Here is a 22,922-nt window from a genome sequence, read left to right as displayed (position 1 = left end):
AAAAGGGTCATCAAAGTTTACATCATGCATGGGGGCAAAGGGGACATTCACAGCATATTCCAGACATGGTAATTAGGGAAGGAGGAGATAACTACAAGACATTAGCATACATTATAGACATAAAATGTGAGATTAAAGGAGAAAACTTACCCTCATATATTCCTCCTGCAGAACCTGGATGATGGCAGAGCAGGTGTCAGGAATGATGAGGCCCAGAGCCTGGGGGGAGATGCCCGTCGAGAACTTTAAGTCCTGAAGGCTTCTCCCAGTTGCCAGATAACGGAGGGTGGCAACTAGCCTCTGCTCAGCACTGATGGCTTCCCGCATAACGGTGTCCTGCCTGGTAATATAGGGGGACACCAAAGCCAACAGGTGCTGAAAGACGGGATCAGACATCCTCAGGAAATTCCTGTAATCAACAGGATTATTTTCCTGAAGCTCCCGCAGCAAAGGCATGTGAGAGAATTGGTTCCTACGGAGCAACCAATTCTTGGTCCATGAACGTGTCCTCCTCCTGTTCATGAACTCCTCATCGTCTAGGTCATAAACAAACAGACCTATAGACAGAAGATGCTTAGCACGAAGTCGGCGACGACTAGGTGCCTGCAACATGGCTACAAGGCTAGTTACGAACGACAAATCAGAATTGCACTAAACAGACCGCAGTGAAGAACAGCAAGACCTATGAAGAACGACCCTGACAATGAAAAACGCGGGGACAGGACCGCAATGTAAAACAATACGACCTGACCGCACATCTCGATTGCCTAGATACGACCCACACAAGTACAAACTGAACGGCAGAGATCAATCTGAAAGCACAAAGACTGAAAAGCACGAATCGTCACTCACCAAACTTTTACTAACACGCGTAAACACGGAATCAGCAAAAGGAGCCCCAAGGGTGGCGCCAACAAAATCAAACCTCCCCTTTATAGTCGCGTCATACGTCGTGAGCGTCATCGCGCCGGAGAACGACCAGATTTTGGTATGTTACGTGTGTACGCAAAGCAAGCCTGCCGAGCTTCTCGACAAGTTCAACAAGGAACTCGACGAGGAACTCGACGGGCTTGGCACGTCGAGTTTCTCTGTCGTGTGTACGAGGCCTTAGAGTTTCTGAATACTAAAACTCTGTTTCCCACCCACATTCAGCACTGGGAACGGGACCTGTCAGTTGGCAGGTGCCTAGAAACGTTAAGTAAACAGAAAGGGGCAGGGTCTCCTGCTGTCAGTGCTGACCCCGCCCCCTTTGTTTATTTACCATCAGTGGTGGTAAATAAACGAGTGCAGAGCTCTTTTTTTTTTGGGGGGGGGGGGGTTGGCGGTGTCATTCAAATGTCCCCATCAACATGGGGACAAGGTGCTTTGGACATGTGGTTTGGTATGATTCAGGATGAGGGGGCACTCTCCTGCCCCCATTCTTTACTGTTACTCAAAAACATATAAAAAGACCAATAATTAATTGATGCACAGGGTGGTTCAAGGTTTATTACTGTCCGAGGATGAAAGAATGTCTGTGATAGGTGGAACACTAAACACAGTATCTGCTGGAAAACTGCGTGTTCCACCTATCATGAAACAGAACGAGGAGGAGGCTCGACTTTTCAACAATGTCCGCCCGGCGTCTGACTCTGCAGTGCACCATAATCAGATAAACAGAACAAGGAGGAGGCTCGACTTTTCCACAATGGCCACCCGCCGTCTGACTCTGCACCATAATCAGGTACACAGTCAGGAGTATAGACTCGAGTATAAGCCAAGGGGGGCATTTTTTTTAGACTAAAAATAGGGCTGAAAATCTCAGATTATACTCGAGTATATACGGTAGTTGGGATCCATCTAGGAGCCTGCTGCAACTACCTAGGTAAGTATGATTTAAAAAAGAAAAGCATACTTCTCTCCTAATTTTGGCGTGGGGTTCTTCTCCAAATCCATACCAGACTGGAAGGGCATGGTATGGATCAGAGGGGGGATCCCCACACCCCCACACTGTTTTTCTATTATTTTCTTAACACCAGCAATTGATTTGTTTATATTCTGCTGAGGCGACTCATAGTAAGTCATAGTTCTTAAGGACACCATGCCTGAAGACTGTAACCCCTCACAGTTACTCTTGTTGCATGCAGGAACGGGCCCTGTCCATGATTCCACAAAGACTAATGGGGCATTGTCGCTGCTCACCATCCTTGTGGCCACCTCAAATGGTGACAGGACAGTGCAAGCATCCTTTATCAGTAGCCACTGGTGTGGCAAAAAGAAGCCAAGCTCCTCTGAGCCTGTCCTGGTGCCATACTCACACAGGTACTTGTTGATGGCCCTCTGCTGTGTGTGCAGCTGCTTCAGCATTGCCAATGTTGAGTTCCACCTGGTGGGCATGTCATGTGCCCGCGTCATTGGATTTCATTGAAAGCAGTGGGAACCAATGTCTGCGTTGCTATCTATCTATTCAATCAAGAGCCAGGAATACGGGGAGAGATGAACAGAGCATCTCCCATTCCAGGGATCCCCCTTTGCCCCCATCTTAGGCATCCCTCTCTGCCCCCATCCCAGGGATCCATCTCTGCCCCCATTCCAGGGACCCCTCTCTGCCCCATCCCAGGGATCCCTCTCTGCTCCCATTCCAGGGATCCCTCTCTACCCACATCCCAGGGGTCCCTCTCTGCTCCCAGCTCAGGGATCCCTCTCTGCTCCCAGCCCAGGTTTCCCTCTCTGCTCCCATCCCAGGGATCCCTCTCTGCCCCCAGCCCAGGATCCCTTTCTGACCCCATCCCAGGGGTCCTTCTCTATCCCCCATCTCAGTGGTCCCTCTCTGCCCCATCCCAGGTATCCCTCTCTGCCCCCATCCCAGGGGCCCCTCTCTGCTCCCAGCCCAGGGGTCCCTCTCTGCTCCCAGCCCAGGGGTCCCTCTCTGCTCCCAACCCAGGGGTCCCTTTCTGCTCCCACCCCAAGGGTCCCTCTCTGCTCCCATCCTAGGGGTCCCTCTCTTCAACCATCCCAGGGGTCCCTCTCTGCTCCCATCCCAGGGGTCCCTCTCTGCTCCCATCCCAGGGGTCCCCCTCTGCTCTTATCCCAGGGGTCTTTCTCTGCTCCAACCCCAGGGGTCCCTCTTCTGCTCCCATACCAGGGGTCCAGTGGTGTACACATGTTGCAGCCGCATCAGAAATTATACACCCTGTCACACTTAGCATGGGGCTGCTCTGCAGATTTTGAGGGACTGTCCCTGATTTGGAGCAATGTCCCTCTGTCCCTCATTCCTCCCCATTTGTCCCTCATTTTGGTCTGATCTATATAGATGTATATAAAATGCACTTTTTATCTATCAAAAAGTGTTTCCCAGTGCTAAACCTTTCGACTGATCTCTCAATTGCTGCATTTGAAAAATTCCAAAAGCCAATATAAAGGAATGGTAGTGGTAAAAAAAGAACTTGTGGGTTTAACCAATCTTGTTTGTTGTACAATTCTCCTTTAAGGGGGCGTGGCAAGGGGTGTGTCCTATGCCTGCATACTTTTGCTGATAGGTGTCCCTCATTCCCATCTCAAACAGATGGGAGGTATGTATAAGGAGGCGTTGTATTGTCTCATCACATAACCTGCTTTAACCCCTTGGATCCCACTAGAATGCTGCCACTGCGTGCATTACACGGTTTCTGGATGTTTGCAGACTTGATTGGGTCACGATCACCCACCAAAAGCAACAGGGGGTATAATTCCTGCCGCAGAATGTGTACATCCTCAGCTGTTGCCTCTGCAGCTAAAGGGGGTAGAGACCAAAGTATGTAATGTGGGCAGTGTGGCAGGGACACGGGGGGGCATGATCTTATATTGCCCGGGGGCCCCATGATCTCCTATTGCCCGGGGACCCTATTAGTTGTCAGTCCGCCCCTGCTGTTGCCTCTTATATTTTGATGGTCTAACAGTTTTTAGCCCTAATATATATAAGGTTTCACACTTCAACTGTGTTAACTGGGTGTGTCAGAGTGGTGTGGATATCCACACAGTTGAGACTGGTATCAGAGGAAAACTTGAACCATCAACTCCTTAGGAGGTGCACTACACAAAAAAAATCTGTTGTTATAACTGCTCGTGTGACTGGAATTTGGTTTCAATTTCTTAGTGCATCTAACACTCCCCACCTCCACACTGACAAAGCTGCTCTACAAAGCTGTGTCCTTGTCTATTCTTCATCCAGAGTAGGAGGCACTCTATTACAGGAGGTATGTTACTGGCCAGATCACCGGGTGAAAACAGAGGGGGGAAAAAAGCCTAAAAAAATAAAACTAATGCAACCATCTAATGATTGGTAAGCTGCAATATATTACATTATTCATTTTAAGTTTAATAATGCTTTAAAGAAAAGTTAAATGTTTCTTGTTAATGTATTATGCTAATATTAGGTGTTTACTTTCCAGATGAAGCATATAAATTAAAGCAGCGCTTAAGTGCTTCATTCAGACATTGGAGTGTGACCATTCTTGTCCCATCATTCTACACTGTTGTGTTCCTCGTGGCTCTTCCTCTCAATATCATGGCGATCGTCATGTTCCTGATGAAGATGAAGGTCAGGAAGCCGGCAGTGGTCTACATGCTGAACCTCGCCATAGCAGATACCTTGCTTGTTATCATTCTGCCTTTTTATATTGTCTCCAGATTCTTGGGAAATGAATGGATCTTCGGGGAAGGAATGTGTCGCTTTGTCACGTCAGCATATTACTGTAACATGTACTGCTCCGTCCTGCTCATGACAAGTATCAGTGTGGACCGTTTCCTGGCCGTAGTCTACCCGGTGCGGTCTCTCCCCTGGCGCACAGTGACCCGAGCCTGGCTGGTGTGTGGTGCCATCTGGGTCATCTCAGTGGCCAGCATTGTGCCCTTCCTCATAAGAAAACAAACCTGGAGATATATTATGATAGATAGCATATTTTGTCATGATATTCAGTACAGTACGTCTGATTGGCATTTCTATTTTTATTATTTGATCACTGTTATCTCACTTTTCTTTTTCTTACCATTATTCATCACAACTTTCTGTTACATTGGAATCATCCACAGTCTCAGCAGATCACAATTTGATCGCACACATAAGAGATCCCGAGCTATCCGTCTATCCGTGATTGTGCTGAGTGTGTTTGTCCTTTGCTTTGGCCCCTCCAATGTCATCTATTTAATTCATTCTGTGCGGATATATAAGGATTATGATGTCTCTCTGTATATTCCCTACTTTGTCTCTTCCGGGATCAGCACCATCAACTGTTGTCTGGATCCTCTTATCTATTATTTTGCATCCTCTGAGTATAAGAGATACATCTACAGCTTTCTGCACTGTAAGAAAGATTATCGCCCTCCAGTAAAATAGAAGTCTATCCTTAACCCCTTGTCTAATGGGAAATATTACCCCCTTCCTGCCCAGGCCAATTCTCAGCTTTCAGTTCGCACTTTGAATGACAATTGTGCGGTCATGCAACGCTCTACCCATATTTTTATATATTTTTCACACAAATAGAGCTTTCTTTTGGTGGTATTTAATCACAGCTTGGCGTTTATTTTTGCAGTTTTTTTATTTGCAGTGTTTTATAGTTTGTTGTATAATTTTGCACACAGGTACATTTTCTTCTTCACTGATGTGTGCTGATGCGGCTGCACTGATGTGCATTGATAGGCTGCACTCATAGGCACTGATGAGGCTGCACTGATAGGCACTGATAGGTGGCACTGATGGTCATTGATAGGTGGCACTGATGGGCATTGATAGGTGGCACTGAAGGGCACTCATAGGTGGAACTGATAGGTGGCACTGATGAGCAATGATAGGCACTGGTAGGTGACTCTGATGAGGAAGCACTGATTGGCACTGATAGGCGGCATTGATGGGCACTAATAAGCACTAATAGGTGATACTGATGAGGAAGTATTGATTGGCAACACTGATGGGCACGTATTGGTAGGCACTGGCAAAAAACAAAAGAACAAAAGCTGGACAGCCGCACTCCAAAATTTTCTTTAAAAGAGATGTCTTTATTTTCAACTGTGCAAACAGTCACTGCAAGCCCACAAAAATCAGTATGGCCAACGTTTCGCACTGGCGTCAGTGCTAAGCCATGACTAAGCACTGACGCCAGTGCGAAACGTTGGCCATACTGATTTTTGTGGGCTTGCAGTGACTGTTTGCACAGTTGAAAATAAAGACATCTCTTTTAAAGAAAATTTTGGAGTGCGGCTGTCCAGCTTTTGTTCTTTTGTTTTTTGCCATTATCGCATTGCCAGCACCCTGGTGGTTCAACAACCCCTGATCATCACGAGGCTCACCTGGAGCGGTGAGAATTCTGTCTATTGGTAGGCACTGTTGGGACTGAACTGATCATCAAAACACTGATAATCTGTGCCCTGATTATCAGTGTAGCTGTCCCTTTAACTCAAGCCAGTCTCTTCTCCCCTCTTCATGCTGTGAGAATGAAGAAAGGAATGCCGATAACTGGCTTGTGTTTACAATGTGATCAGCTGTCATTGGACACAGCTGATCACATGGTAAAGGGCTGCTGTGATTGGGACTGTGAAAGGGCTCAGCAAGCACAGAGCGCGCTGCCCGTGTGCTGCAGGGGGCACAGAGGAAGTGCGATCATGGGAAGACGTTCATGGACACCCTCCCATCAAAATAAGCCCATTTTTCAGCTATAGCATGGGCGGGAACTGGTTAAACACAAAGAGCAGCAACCAGAGAGGACCAGAGGAGACTTAAAGTGATTTTAAAGGTTTGTTAAAAAAAATAACAAACATGCTATACTTGCTTCCTCTGTGCAGTTGGTTTTTCACAGAGCAGCCCCGATCCTCCTCTTCTCAGGTCCCTCTTTGCCACTCCTAGCCCCTCCCTTCTTTGAGCGCCCCTCAGCCAGCAGCTTGCTACAGGGGGAACCCAAGCCATGTCAGAGCTCTGTGTATCCATTTAGACACGGAGCCCTGACCTGGTCCTCTCTCTCCACTGATTGGCTGACTGACTTTGATTGACAGCCGTGGGAGCCAATGGCACCACTGCTGTGTCTCAGCCAATCAGAAGGAGTGTACTGGATGGCTGAGAGGATTGTGGACATCACTGGAGATAAATGGGGCTCAGGTAGGTAATTAGGGGGTGCCGGGCTACTGCACACAAAAGTTTTTTATCTTAATACATAGAATGCATTAAGATAAAAAACCTTCTGCCTTTGCAATTCCTTTAATCCACTCAACTCAATAAGAGCAGATGAGTTATTTTAGCACCGCTCCCTATTTTATCTCACAGTTATTTCCATGAAACAATTAAATCAAATAACTTACATGTCACTAAGATCTGTGATACCTAAAAAAAAAAAAAAATCGGTAATACCTAAAGGTCCACTTTACTACCCTATAAATAAAGCTTTTACAAAGAATAACCCCAGTCCTAGCTTCTGAAGCTCATTGGAGGTGAGAGTGATGTCACTGGTGGTGTTGGTGATGTCACTGTTCCTCCTGGAAAATACGCTCCAGCTCATTGCATTGTTCAGTTGGCGGCATGATGACGTCACCTCACACTACCTGAAGGGTTGGAAACCGGGAGGGACGAGGTATGGGCAGCTCTAAAGTGAATTTGGTGCAGCAATTGCACATAAAAAAGGCCTTTATCACTCAAATGTCTATTTATAAAAAAATTCTCTGTGGACGAGTGTGTCAATATTTCACACAGCCATCATGAATAATGTGTCTAACATGTTTTATTTCTTATGATCATCGGCTCTATCTAGTGGCCAGAATGTGATACTTCATAACAAAAGTATTTCGGAAAAAAACTCAGTTGTGACCACTAGATGGAGCTGACGATCATAGGAAATAAACACTTTATGAGGATTATTTATGATGGCTGTGTGAATTATTGACACATTAGCACAGAGATTTTTCTTTTTTTAATAGTCCCCTAAAGCTGGCCTCACATTATGCAATTTCCTTTCTATTTACCTTCATCTATGTAGTACAAGGGCCTGCCTGAAATTGAAAGTGTTTAGGTGTGACCTCGTTTTAAAGTAAAACCTTGGTTTGAGAGCGTTTTGCAAGACAAACTATTTTTTTAGATACATTTTGACTTGATATACAAGCGATGTCTTGATATACAAGTAACGTGAAATCACAACTGGGTATAAAAGAGAAGAGAGGCGCCTCCAAATGGAGCAAAATGGTTACATTTCATGAAGGTACAACATTTAGCATCTCATATCCTCCCAACTCATCATCCTCCACACCACAATTGACGTCATCCCTTCCACTCTGGGCTCCAAGAGTGCTTCAATCCTCGCTTTCAGATCGCTCTACTGCAGGGTAGTCTTGCTGGTGACGATTGCAGACTGACAGCAGTGAGAGCCGACGGTGCGGGGGATGGTCTATGTGGACAGCTTTACCTTGGATGCCTGCATGCTTAGATGTGCCTATTTTAATCATCAGGTTAAGTGTGAAGAATCCGCGCTACTCCCATATGTATAAAAAGTGCATATAGTGCAACAAGTTTGCGTGAGTGCAAAAAGATGGTGCAAACTGCAATATAGCAAAAAACAAGTGAATTCTTAACAATAGTACTAATTGATACTAAAGTGACAGTGCTGCAACTGTAAAGATAACTGGAATAATCAGTAATATAAGTATGTAAACAAGTAAAAATAGATGCGCAACCTAAAATATTGCAAAACACAGTGCATAAAAATGAAGACAAATATATATATATACATTTTTTTAAAATATTCTGAAATAAGTGGGTATAAAGAAAAAAGTCCATAAGGAACAACAAATTCCAATTAAGTAAAAAAGGAAAAGTCCAATTATGAACAGCTCCTAAAGCTTGGTGGTGATCCAGGAAGCAAAGATACAAATCTTCCTCATTTGTTTCCAAGCTGCAAACACAGGATACTAAAAGTGCAAAGTGGCCACTTACCAGTTAGCTTGGATCTCTATAACGGAGATCTTATGGGCTCAGTATCAAAAGATATCCTCCTGGTAACAGAAGCGATCTGGTCAACCTTCTATCACTGAATCCACTGGTCAACTGGGTGTGTGTTTAGCAAAAAATCCTTCACCGTCTCAGGAAGGTGATGGAAGGTTGACCAGATCGCAGTCAATTGAAGCCTCACTGTGCCCATCAATTGCCGCCACTGTGCCCATCAATTGCCATCACTGTGCCCATCAAACGCAGCCACTGTGCCATAAAATTGTCGCAACTGTAACATAAAATTGTCGCCACTGTGCCATGCCATCAAACGCAGCTACTGTACCATGCCATCAAATGCAGCCACTGTGCCCATCAATTGTCGCCACTGTGCCATGTAAAACAAAGCCACTGTGCCATCAATTGTTGCCACTGTGCCCATCAATTGTCACCACTGTACCATGCCATCAGTTGTCGCCACTGTGCCATGCCATTTTTGCCACTGTGCCCATCAATTGTCACCACTGTGCCATGCCATTGTCGCCACTGTGCCCATCAATTGTCACCACTGTGCTATGCCAAAACGCAGCCCCTGTGCCATGCCAATGTCGCCACTGTGCCATGCCATTGTCGCCACTGTGTCCATCAATTGTTGCCACTGTGCCATGCCAAACGCTGCCACTATGTCATTAATTGTCGCCACTGTGCCATGCCAAACGCAGCCACTGTGCAATGCCATTGTCTCCACTGTGCCTATTTTGTCGCCAGTTTGCCCCTAAAATGCCGCCAGATTGCCCCCCGCCTGGCACTCACCTTTCTCAGGCAGCCATCTTCGGATCAATCCCTCAAAGTAGTCCCGCCCTTGATGTCGCTTCAGCCAATCAGGTTACCGGTAACCAAAACCGGTAAACCAGATTGGCTGAAACGTCTGTCAGTGTTAATCAGGGAACGCGCACCCTGTGTGTCCCCTGGTTAACTATTTGGAAGCCGCTGGCTCTGATAGGCACTTCCAAAGCCAACCAGCTGCCATTATTCAGATGGTCGGCACTCACCAGGGGGCCAGCCATCAGAATAGTGGGCAGTAGCGACAATACATAGATTCATGCAATGCATAAATCTATGTATTGTATTTCAGTGGCGGTGCAGGAGCGAGAGGGTGTCGGCGGCTATGGATGCACCGCCACTGACCAGAAGGGTTGTCACCGGCTCCTCCTGACGCATTGCATCACGTGACTTTCTCAAGGGGACTTTGTTTGGAGTATTATTGAAAGTGCCAATAGACCAAAGGAGGTCTTCCTTTGAGGTGAGCGGGCATTGCACACTGAGGTGTTGGTGATTATCTGTCAGCACATTTTCCTTGCAGAGTATGGAGTGATTTTATACACTTTTTTAGCACAGTTAGAATCACTCCCTAGGACACACTTAACCCCTTCCTTGCCCCCTAGTGGTTAATCCCTTCCCTGCCAGTGTAATTTACACAGTAATTAGTGCATTTTTATAGCACTGATCGCTGTATAAATGACAATGGTCGCATAATAGCGTCAAAGTGTCTGATGTGTCCGCCGCAATATCGCAGTCATGCTAAAAATTTGCAAATCGCCGCCATTACTAGTAAATAAAAATGTCATAAAACTATCCCCTATTTCGTACAAGCTATAACTTTTGCACAAACCAATCAATAAACGCTTATTACGATTTTTTTTACCAAAAGTATGTAGAATAATACGTATTGGCCTAAACTGAGGGAAAAAAAAATATATATTTTTGGGGGCTGTTTATTATAACAAAAAGTAAAAAATATTTTTTCAAAATTTACGCTGTTTTTTTTGTTTATAGCGCAAAAAATGTGATCAAATACCACCAAAAGTAAGCTCTATTTGTGGAAAAAATGGACCTCAATTTTGTTTGGGAGCCGCGTTGCACGATTGCACAATTGTCAGTTAACCACTTAACCCCCGAGCCTGTTTTTCAGTTTCGGCGTTTACAAGACTAAAACTGTTTTTTTTGCTAGAAAATTACTTAAAACCCCCAAAAATTATATATATTTTTTTTCTAACACCCTAGAGAATAAAAATGGCGGTCATTGCAATACTTTTTGTCACACCGTATTTGCGCAGCGGTCTTACAAGCGCACTTTTTTTGGAAAAAATTCACTTTTTTGAATTAAAAAATTAAGACAACAATAAATTTGGCCAAATTTTTTATATATTGTGAAAGATAATGTTACGCCAAGTAAAATGATACCCAACATGTCACGCTTAAAAATTGCGCCCGCTCGTGACATGGTGTCAAACTTTACCCTTAAAAATCTCGATAGGCGACGTTTAAAAAAATTCTATAGGTTGCATTTTTGAGCTACAGAGTAGCTCTAGGGCTAGAATTAGTGCTCTCGCTCTAACGATCGCGGCGATACCTCACTTGTGTGGTTTGAACACCGTTTTCATATGCGGGCGCTACTCGCGTATGGGTTCGCTTCTGCGCGCGAGCTCGTCGGGACGGGGCGCTTTACATTTTTTTTTTTTTTTTTTTCTTATTTATTTTTATTAATTTTATATTTTTTTACACTGAAATAAAAAAAAAATGTATCACTTTTATTCATATTACAAGGAATGTAAACATCCCTTGTAATAGAAAAAAGCATGACAGGTCCTCTTAAATATGAGATATGAGATCTGGGGTCAAAAAGACCTCAGATCTCATATTTAGACTTAAATGACTCAAATGCAAGAAAAAAAAATGGAAATTTTGTCATTTAAAAAAATGACAACAAAATAATTGTCTCTTTAAGGCCGGGTACTGACGAGCAAACATGTACGATGAAACCAGTCCGTCGGACCGTTTTCACCGTACATGTCTGCCCGGGGATTTCTGTATGGTGGCTGTACTAACCATCGTACAGAAATCCGCGCGTAAACAATACGCGGGGCGTGTCCGCGCCGTCGCCGCGACAATGAAGCGGCGACGTGGGCGGGCCTGCCAGTTAAATGCTTCCACGCATGCGTCAAAGTCATTCGACGCATGCGTGGGATGTGGGGCGCTCTGACACGTACGGTAGGTCTGTACAGACGACCGAACATGTCCGAGGGGACAGGATTCCAGCGGGCTGTTTTAAAACAAGCCCGGAAATATTTGTCCGCTGGGAAAAGGCCCGGCGGGCAAATGTTTGCTGGAATTCGTCCCGCTCGGGCCTACACACGACCGAACATGTCTGCTGAAACTGGTCCGTGGACCTATTTTCAGCATACATGTTCGGTCGTCTGTACGGGGCCTAAGACGCTGGACTGACGTTTTGACGTCACTTCCGCCCAGCAAAGCTATGAGGACGGGTGGGGGCCATCTTCCCCTCACTCGTGTCCTTACTGAACAGGCAGCAGCACCCGATTTCCTCCGCCGCTACCGACGGCTCTGGTAAGTGGCGGAGGGCGCGGGAGAGCGGCGGAAGGGGGGGCCCTCTCCCGCCACCGATAACGGTGATCTTGCGGCGAATCCCCTGCGGAGACTGCCGTTATCGTTTACCGGACCGCTCACTGAAGAGATGGGTATCTCGGTTGTGGCAGCAGCTGCTGCCGTTACAGAGATATCCATCTTTAAAAAGAGGACGTATGTATCCAAAATAAATAAGCTTTATATTGGGGATGTATCGCGGCTCATTGGCAGCTTCATAATCACTTGGCATATAAAAGTAGATGTAAACCATAATTTAATGACATTTATTTGCAAAATTATGTTTGTTTTTAGTTCAAAACTGCTTTCACCCCCTCTCCTGATCAGGCCAATTTCCAGCTTTCAGCGCTGCCACAATGACAATTATGCGATCATGCCACGCTGTACCCAAATAATTTTTTTGACACTTAGGCCCTGTACAGACGAGAGGTTATCCGATGGAAACGGTCCGCCGGACCGTTTCCATCGGACATTTCTCCTCCGGATTTTGATCTGATGGCTGTACACACCATCAGATCAAAATCCCCGCGGAAAACATCCGCGGTGACGTGGCCGCGCCGATGACGCGGCGACGTGCACGACCCTGGAAGGTGAATCACTTCGACGCATGCGAGGGATGGGGATCGGGCGGACTTATCCGGTGAGTCTGTACAGACGACCGGATAAGTCCGAAGGACAGGATTCCAGCGGATAGATTTCTTAGCATGCTAAGAAATTTTTATCCGCTGGAAATCCGTCGGCTGGACAAATGTCCGCTGGAAAATATCCGCTCGGGCCTACACACGACCGGATCTGTCCGCTGGAACTGATCCGCGGATAAATCCCAGCGGACAGATCCGGTCGTGTGTACAGGGCCTTAGAGGGTTTTTTTTGGTGGTATTTAGTCACCACTGGGTTTTACATTTTTTTGTTTGATAAATTAAAAAGACCAAAAAATATAAAAAAAACATTTTTTTCTTTGTTTCTTTTATTTTTTAAACATCAAAAGTGTATTGAAGGCATATGTAATTTCACAAATCAAAGCATACAAAAGGAACATGTAACTGTTGTTGTAGAATCTCATATTAGCCTATGTATTTCATATTATTCATATTGATTTGCATACCGTATTTTCCGGCGTATAAGACGACCCCCTAATTTTCCCGGAAAAATTTTGATTTTGGGATATACTCGCTGTATAAGACTACCCCCTTCTTACTGTCTTTCTGGAAGCTGAGAGGGAGCCAGAACCGCTGACAGAAACAGGCTTTTTCAAATCTCACTGTGCCATTACATTACTCACTGTGCCATTACATTACTCACTGTGCCATTACATTACATGCCCAGACTGTGCCATTACATGCCCCCACATTGCCACTGTGCCATTACATGCCCCCACATTGCCATTGTGCCATTACATGCCCCCACATTGCCACTGTGCCATTACATGCCCCCACATTGCCACTGTGCCATTACATGCCCCCACATTGCCATTGTGCCATTACATGCCCCCACATTGCCACTGTGCCATTACATGCCCCCACATTGCCACTGTGCCATTACATGCCCCCACATTGCCACTGTGCCATTACATGCCCCCACATTGCCACTGTGCCATTACATGCCCCCACATTGCCATCACTTGCCCCTCACATTGCCATTGTGCCATTACATGCCCCCACATTGCCATCACTTGCCCCCACTGTGCCTGAACTTGTTGCCCCCCCCAGTGCAATAACACTCACTTTTTTTCCCCAGCGCTGACAGTCTAACATGCTGCGATCGCGAGCGTGTATTGATTTCAAAGCCGCGCCTTCACTGCAGAGTGTTCTGTGAAAGGAGGAACAAAAATCTTCCCAGCAGCGCCTCTGTTATGTTTTCCGCCTATCACGGACGTCTTCTCATCTCGTCCGAGGATGAGAAGGCATCTGTGATAGGAGGAACAAAGAACAGAGGCGCTGCTGGGTAGATTTTTGTTCCTCCTATCACAGAACACTCTGCAGTGAAGGCGCGGCTTTGAAATCAATACACGCTCGCGATCGTAGCATGTTAGACTGTCAGCGCTGGGGAAAAAAAGTGAGTACTGAGACTGTACCCGGCGTATAAGACGACCCCCGACTTTGGATGCATGTTTTTGCATCCAGAAAGTCGTCTTATACGCCGGAAAATACGGTATGTTTTATTGATAATATTTCTTATTCATATTTTTATTATTATTCATATTTTTATTTTCATTATTATTATTATTATTATTATTATTATTATTATATAGTAGTGGTCTTATCAATATTATTAATCAATAGTAAAGCAATAGTTATTAATCTTTATTACTGTATACGATGTTATTCCATTAATATAAAGAAAGTCTTAATTTTTAAGTGTTGAACATTAGATGATCTCTCTGCTTCATGCTGGTATTTTTTATAAGACGGTCACAAGTTTACTGGGTGAAAGTGTATTAGGATAGTTAATTTTTAGTTCACTAATTAGAAAATAAACATTTTGACAGCAATTGGAATACAGCCTGATAGGATAAGATAGTCTTCAAAGGTAATAAATAATCATTGTCAAGGATAAATGATAAAACTTCTTATACAGGTGGTTCAAAAATCATTATGTGGAATATGGGAAAGTTATGTACAGCGCATTAATTAAGTTTGACAGGGTCAAACAGGAATGCTTGTGCCCTCATTAAAACTGTTACAATACATTGAATAAGAAAACACTGATGTGTATGTATGTATATATTAATAGTTAGACAACATTGAATAAAGTAGTTAACTTTGTGTATGTATATATTATATATATATATATATATATATATATATATATATATATATATATATATATATATATATATAGTAAATGATACAGTACCTTTTTTGTGAAACCAATATATGAATACATACTGTAACGGTCAGGGGTTAACGCCGTTTACGATATTCCCATCCACCAACCCACGACAGCTTATCGACACTCCACAATCCAGCAGACGAACATGGCCCATACAGATTCCCCAGAAAACGAGACACGGCTCTGTTCTCTGGTTCAACAGGAATAGATAGTTTAATGGTAAACTCAGGCTTTTATACAGTAGAAACCAAGAGTGAACAATGAATCAACTCCACCCACAACATGACACAAGGAGCCCAATACACATCTTTAGTCCGACTTTTTGGCACCGAGATAATCTACATGAGCTAATTACTAATCCTTTTCCCCAGACAAGGTGACTCCGAGATAAGCTCTTTTCACCTGCTATACAATACACATTTCATCAATAGAACTTTCACACAATACAGTGTTAATTAGCATCACACAATGAAAAGGTCTTTAGAAGCCAGACTAGGGTTAGTTTACATGACAGTAGCAGACTTAATTACCACGTTAACAGTCTATGTTCCACATTGAATGAGTCACTCTCCTATTGACCTGTTGGGTTCAGAATCAACATCCTGTAATTAGTTCTTTGCAGACATTCTTGAATATATTGTGGATTATCATTACTGTCCCATCTCATGTAATCCAAGATATCAGTTCTCAGTCATCCTATGCCCCTAGTAGACATAGGATGACCCTAGACACAAGAGTCATTGGTGAAGCTGAAACAGGAGTACCCCACATCCTTACACATACATATAGGATTATATAGTAAGACATAGAACACATAAGGTGCGGTTATTGCAAGTTCATTTTCCCAAAATCATAAATCTGTTATCCTTGAGTTGGTGGAGTCTTATCAGGACAAGGAGGGTTTGATCTAACATGGCTGGGTGCCATACTAACTCTTCACAGGAGTTTTTAATTGGACAAAACCAGTTATATATATAACTATATAAATAATTTTAATAAACATATAGGAATTCTGGGAATAAGTTTGTCTGGTTGTAGGACAGGTGTCAGATTCATGGTTAGTTACATTGACGTTGATCTTAGCAACCAATCAGGTTGTACCTAATATGCTTGCATTGTAAGAAACTGTATAAAATAGACCTGCATCTCACGGGTGTGGGAGTTGCTCATGATCCCACCATATAGCCTTACTCAACAATCCTATCCCTAAAATTTCCAAATGTACACAGGCGCTGATATTTTTTATCTTCTTGGGAGCCAAGATGACTATTACCAGAGCCTGGAAATCTCCATCAGTTTCTTTTATAATGGCCAAAAGAAAAACTTCCTGGATAATGACTAATGAGAAGATTTCCAATATTATTCTAGATAATGTAGATAGATTTAAATTCATCTGGGAACCTTGGGCTTCATATGTTGGAGTCCTACTCTGATTCTCTCCGCTTCCCCATGAATCCTATGCATGCTAGGCCTTCCGTGTGTCTCCTGTCTCCTGGCCTTCTGTTCTTCTCCTCTTTATCTGTTGTTTTTTTTTTTTTTCTCTTTGTTTTGTTTTTTCTTCTCTCTTCTTTCTTCCTTCTGCTCTACTTTCTTAGTCTATTTAATTTAGCTATCGATGCGCTTACGGACCTTTTAGGTCCCTTAGGCATTTCCCCCCTGATTGAATACTGTTATACTGTCTGCATTGAGGGTCTACTGAGTGTCCTAAGCGGAATTAGAGGTGTTGGGTTTATTTCCCTCTCTTCTGGCTCCTATGTTTTGATGGCCCTCTAGCTATGTTCAAATTGATCCTGGATCAGAGTTTTGTACAAATTAACATGCCTATCCATGTCCCTGTTAGTTTTGATAGGATGAATGTTATTTTGGGAGTATTCCTGGGTCGCTCACTCCTGGAGCAGTGTGATCCCTTTTTGGGGCTCTGGGGGAGGGTGAGATGGGAGTACCAGTCATCTTAGTTTGATATTAATGTAATTGTTTTTCCTTGTTTTTTTTTTTCTTTTCTCTTTTTTTTATGCTGTTATGGATCAGGCTATTCACAGTTTTATATAGCTCTGGTCGTATTCTGCCTTTCTTTGTATAACTGCAAAATTATCAATAAAAACTATTGTCAAAAAAAAAAAAAAAAAAATAGACCTGCATCTTGCAATACTTTGAACATAAACCTGTATGTTCCCAGCTGCTGTTAATAAACCTGCATCACTGAAGTCCTGTCTGGTCCGATACTTTATTATTCGACTTCACTGTATAGTTAAACTTTTTGAAAGTCAGAAGTTTCATAAACATAAGGTATTAAGATGTGTTCATATCACCCATTGTATCAATCAGGACATCATACAGTATCTCTTATGAACAGCAATTAACCTTTGTAGGTATGAGATTATAGTGTTCCATAGACTATATTGTGATGTCCGAGACAATTATCACATTTCTTTAACCACTTGACCACTGGGCACTTAAACCCCCTTCCTAACCAGACCAATTTTCAGCTTTCGGTGCTCTCACAATTTGAATGACAATTACTCAGTCATACAACATTGTGCCCATCTGAAATTTGTGTCCTTTTTTCCCCACAAATAGAGCTTTCTTTTGGTGGTATTTGATCACCTCTGGGTTTTTTATTTTTTGTGCTATAAAAGAAAAAACACAAAAAATTCTGTAAAAATAAAAAGGTTATTTCTCACACACAGCATATGCATACCACAAATTACACCCCAAAACACATTCTGCTATTCCTTCCAAGTATGGCGATGCCACATGTGTGAGACTCTCACACAGCGTGGGCACATACAGAGGCCCAACATGCAGGGAGCACCATCAGGCGTTCTGGAACACCCAGACCAATTCTGACATTCCTCTCCTACATGTAAAAATCATCATTTATTTGCTTGAAAATTACATAGAAACCCAAAACATTATATATGTTTTTTTAGCAAAGACCCTAAAGAATACAATGGCGGCCATTACAACTTTTTATCTCGCACAGTATTTTCGCAGCAATTTTTTGAACGCTTGTTTTTAAAAAAAAACAATTTTGTGCTTAAAAAAAAAAAACAGTAAAGTTAGCCCTATGTTTTTGCATAATATGAAAGATGAAGTTACGCCAAGTAAATAGATACCCAACATGTCACCCTTCAAAATTGCACACGCTTGTGGAATGGTGCCGAACTTCGCTACTTAAAAATCCCCATAGGCGACATATTGCAAGGTATTGGAGTATTGCAGGGAATTGCAGAGTATTGGGGTATTGCAGAGTATTGGGGGAATTGCAGAGTATTGGGGTATTGTGGAGTATTGGGGTATTGCGGGGTATTGGGGAGTATTGGGGGTATTGCAGAGTATTGGGGTATTGCAGAGTATTGATGGTATTGCAGAGTATTGGGGGATTGCAGAGTATTGGGGGTATTGCAGAGTATTGGGGGTATTGGAGAGTATTGGTGGTATTGCAGAGTATTGGTGGTATTGCAGAGTATTGGGGTATTGCAGAGTATTGGGGGTATTGCAGAGTATTGGGGGTATTGCAGAGTATTGGTGGTATTGCAGAGTATTGGGGGTATTGCAGAGTATTGGGGGTATTGCAGAGTATTGGTGGTATTGCAGAGTATTGGGGGTATTGCAGAGTATTGGGGGTATTGCAGAGTATTGGGGGTATTGCAGAGTATTGGTGGAGTTGCAGAGTAGTGGCGGTATTGCAGAGTATTGGGGGTATTGCAGAGTATTGGTGGTATTGCAGAGTATTGGGGGTATTGCAGAGTATTGGGGGTATTGCAGAGTATTGGTGGTATTGGCAGAGTATTGGTGGTATTGCAAAGTATTGCACAGGGATGGATGGCTGGATCTGTGACTGCATTTGTCACAGATCCAGCCACAGCAGCTGCTGCTGCTTCCACTCCCCCCCCTCCTCTCACACTGTACCGATCAGTACAGAGAGGGGAGGGAGGAACCGGCGTCATCACATGATGCCGGTTTGTTTACAAGTGATCGCTCCGTCATTTGACGGAGCGATCACATGGTAAACGGCCGATATCAGCGACAATTTACCCAGGGGGGCGCGCAAGAGGAGGATTCTGGGAGGACGTCCCAGTGACGTCCTCCCAGAACAACTTAACCGCGCTGTAGACGTGTTTTGTCTATAGCGCGGTGGGAAAGAGGTTACATTTTTTTTATAGAAAATAAAAAAATGTGTTTTTTATTTAAAATGTTCGGTATTTTTTAAAACAAAAAACAGTGATGATCAAATACCACACACAGAAAGCTCTATTTGAGTGAGAAAAAAAATGATATAAATGTATTTAGGTACGGTGTTGCATGACCGCGCAATTGGCAGTTAACCGCTTAAGGACCGCCTCACGCCGATATACGTCGTGGGTCGCACACGCACCACCGGCAGCGCACTCGCGACCCGGTCCTGAGCTCCGTGACCGCGCCCACGGGACCTGAGGACCTGATCGCCACCGGTGTCCTGCGATCGGGTCACAGAGTGGAAGAACAGGGAGAGGTAAGTGTAAACAAACCTTTCCCTGTTCTTCCTAGTGTGAGTGTCACTGATCATCTGTTCACTGTCATAGGGAACGACGATCAGGGATGTCACATGCCAAGCCACGCCCCTAAAGACCCAAAGGGCCTGGTAATGGACTAAGGGGGAACCCATGCCGGGTTTTTTTTCAATGACTTATCTGTATTGCCAGGACCTGACAATTCATTATAGTCGTGAGTAGTTTTAAATGACTTTTTTTCCTTTAGAAATGTTATTTTGTGCAGGGACTGTTATAAACATGGGAAACATGCGCTACTTTACATGCATACAATAGACACCCCCAGGTACGAAATTTAAAGGAATATTTCACTTTTATTGTTTCACTTTAAGTATTATTAAAATCACTGCTCCCGAAAAACAGCAGTTTTTAAAACTTTTTTTTGCATTGATACATGTCCCCTGGGGCAGGACCCAGGTCCCCAAACACTTTTTATGACAATTTCCTACATATTAACCTTTAAAATTAGCATTTTTGATTTCTCCCATAGACTTTTAAAGGGTGTTCCGCGGCATTCGAATTTGCCACAAACACCCAAAATTGTTCGCTATTTAGCCAATGTTCGAGTCGAACTCATGTTCGACTCGAAAGTAAAGCTCTTCCCTACTTGAAAATAAAACAAATGTCTTGTTTTAGAAACTGAAGATGGAGAAATTTTACATATTTGCACCAAAAGCATTTATATCTTTTTGGATAGGCCACCTTTCCTGAGGGATCGGAATAGTGCAAGCATATTGCATCTAGAATAAAAATCAGGTTGTTTTTTGTTACAATTGAAAAATATCTATTTTCAGCACACCTCTGAAGCCAAGGAGATTGCATTCAACAATAGAAAATTATTTTATTTTGTTTGGAGACTGAAAAAAAAATTCACACATTTGTACCACAGCAATATTTTGGGATGGCCACCTAATTTTAAAGTGGTCATAAAGGCTGAAGGTTTTTTTACCTTCATGCATTCTTTTGTCAGCAGTGGGAGTCATTGGCTCCCACTGCTGTCAATCATGGCCAGTTAGCCAATCAGGAGACAGAGGGGTTGGGGCCTAGCCATGGCTCCATATGTGAATGGACACACAGCAAGCAGCTTGTGGGGGCACCCAAGCAGGTGCACTCCAAAGCTGAAGAGAGGAGCCAGGAGCGCTGGCATGGGACCCGAGAAGATCAGGATCTGGGCTGCTCTTTGCAAAACCATTGCACAGTGCATGTAAATATATATATATAAAACTTAAGCAAGGCTTTAGAATTGCTTTAAGGGACAGAGTAGGCAAATTACATCTGGAAATAAAATAAGTAGGTTCTTTTTGTTGTTTTTTATTGAAAAGATAACGTTGTACTGCACTTCCTTTTTCACATACACAAAGATTTGCTGCACAGCTTTAAATCCTTTTAGATCAGGTTCCTGTTTTGAAGGAGAGAGCATGAAAATTACAACTGTAATAAAGAAATATTTTATTTTTCTCCCATGCCTTAATAAAGATGGTACAATTTAACGGACCCGCAACACAGATTTTAAACCTGTCGTAAGTAGCTGTGCAGTTTGCATCCTACATTGTTTTATTATTTTCACAGACAAGGAGAGATAAACAGACTGCATCTTGAAATAAAAAAAAAAAATTATGTTAAAATTAGCAAATAAAAATGTTAGCCATTTCAAGCACACTTGTTTAGCTTTTTTTGGATAGTCTGCAATGTCTGAAGGATTGAGCAGGCACATTGCATATGTAGATGATTTTTTTTCCTTTCATATAGAATTTTTGACAAACAAATTTTACAAACTCTAATTTCTCACTTCTAAACATATATGAATTGACTGCTATTTCTGAGAGCGAGAGAGAGAGAGAGAGCAGTCAGATTTCATTAATACATATTCAATTTGAGTGTATTTTTAATAAGACGTAATATAACAATTATACCAAATTTCTACAGAGGATCTCATTCTTATACATAGGAGGCAAATTTGTAGGCAGAAAGTAGGTTTATTTCAGTAAAAAAGTATTTTTTCAGACAGAGATTGGAAAATTTGTACAGATTTGCTGAACGGAATCTCATCCTTTTTAACAGGAGGCAAATTTGGAGACAGATAGCTTTTTTCAGCTAGAAATAAAAAGCACAACTTTTTGTCAGACAGAGATTATGCAAATTCTAAATATTTGCTGACTGGGGGCCAGATCCACAAAGAAGTTACGTTGGTGTATCTATTGATACGCCGCGTAACTTCAAGGATGCTCCGGCGTATATTTGTTTTGTATCCACAAAACAAGATACGCCTGAAGCTGGGCTAGATCCAACTGACGTACGTCTTAGTACGCCGTCGGATCTAAGGTGCATAATTACGCTGGCCGCTAGGTGGCGCTTCCGTTGATCTCCGCAAATTAGGTAGATACGCCAATCTACAAACGTACATCCGCCCGGCGCATTTTTTTACGTCGTTTGCGTGCGGCTTTTTTTTTCGGCGTATAGTTACCCATGCTCTATAAGGCGTACGCAATGTTAAGTATGGACGTCGGGCCAGCGTCAAATTTTCCGTCGTTTACGTCGTTTGCGTAAAAAACGTTCGCGAATAGGGCTTTGCGTAAATGACGTTCACGTCGAAAGCATTGACTATTTGCGACGTGATTTTGAGCATGCGCACTGGGATTCCCCCACGGACGGCGCATGTGCCGTTCAAAAAATACGTCATTTACGTGGGGTCAAGATGAATTACCATAAAACACGCCCACATCTTATCCATTTGAATTGCGCGCCCTTACGCCGACACAGTTACACTACGCCGCCGTAACTTACGGCGCAAATTCTTTGTGGATACGGAAAATACGCTGTAAGTTACGGCGGCGTAGTGTATCTGAGATACGCTACGCCGGCCTTAAAAATGCGCCAAGGTACGTGGATCTGGGCCAGAATCTCTTCCTTTCTTATAGCATGCAAATTTGTAGGCACAGAGCAGGCTTTTACACAAAACTGTATTTTTTCAGACACAGATTATGAAAATTCTACAGCCTTCCAAAACACAATTTCATCCTTTGTAGTAGGAGGCAGATTTGTAGCTGGTAAATCGAGCTGGGAATTTTATCTTTGTTGTTGTTTGACATGTGTCGCCCTTGATGTCGCCTCTGCAGTTTACACATGTATTTGTAAATGTATGCAAACAAAACCCCTGTTTTTGATGTGAACTGTTAATGATGAATTGTGTCTAGTGT

The sequence above is a fragment of the Rana temporaria genome, chromosome 3 (genome assembly GCF_905171775.1).
Source record: "Rana temporaria chromosome 3, aRanTem1.1, whole genome shotgun sequence".
Taxonomy (NCBI): Eukaryota; Metazoa; Chordata; class Amphibia; order Anura; family Ranidae; genus Rana; species Rana temporaria.
Note: the sequence above shows the minus strand (reverse complement) of the source record.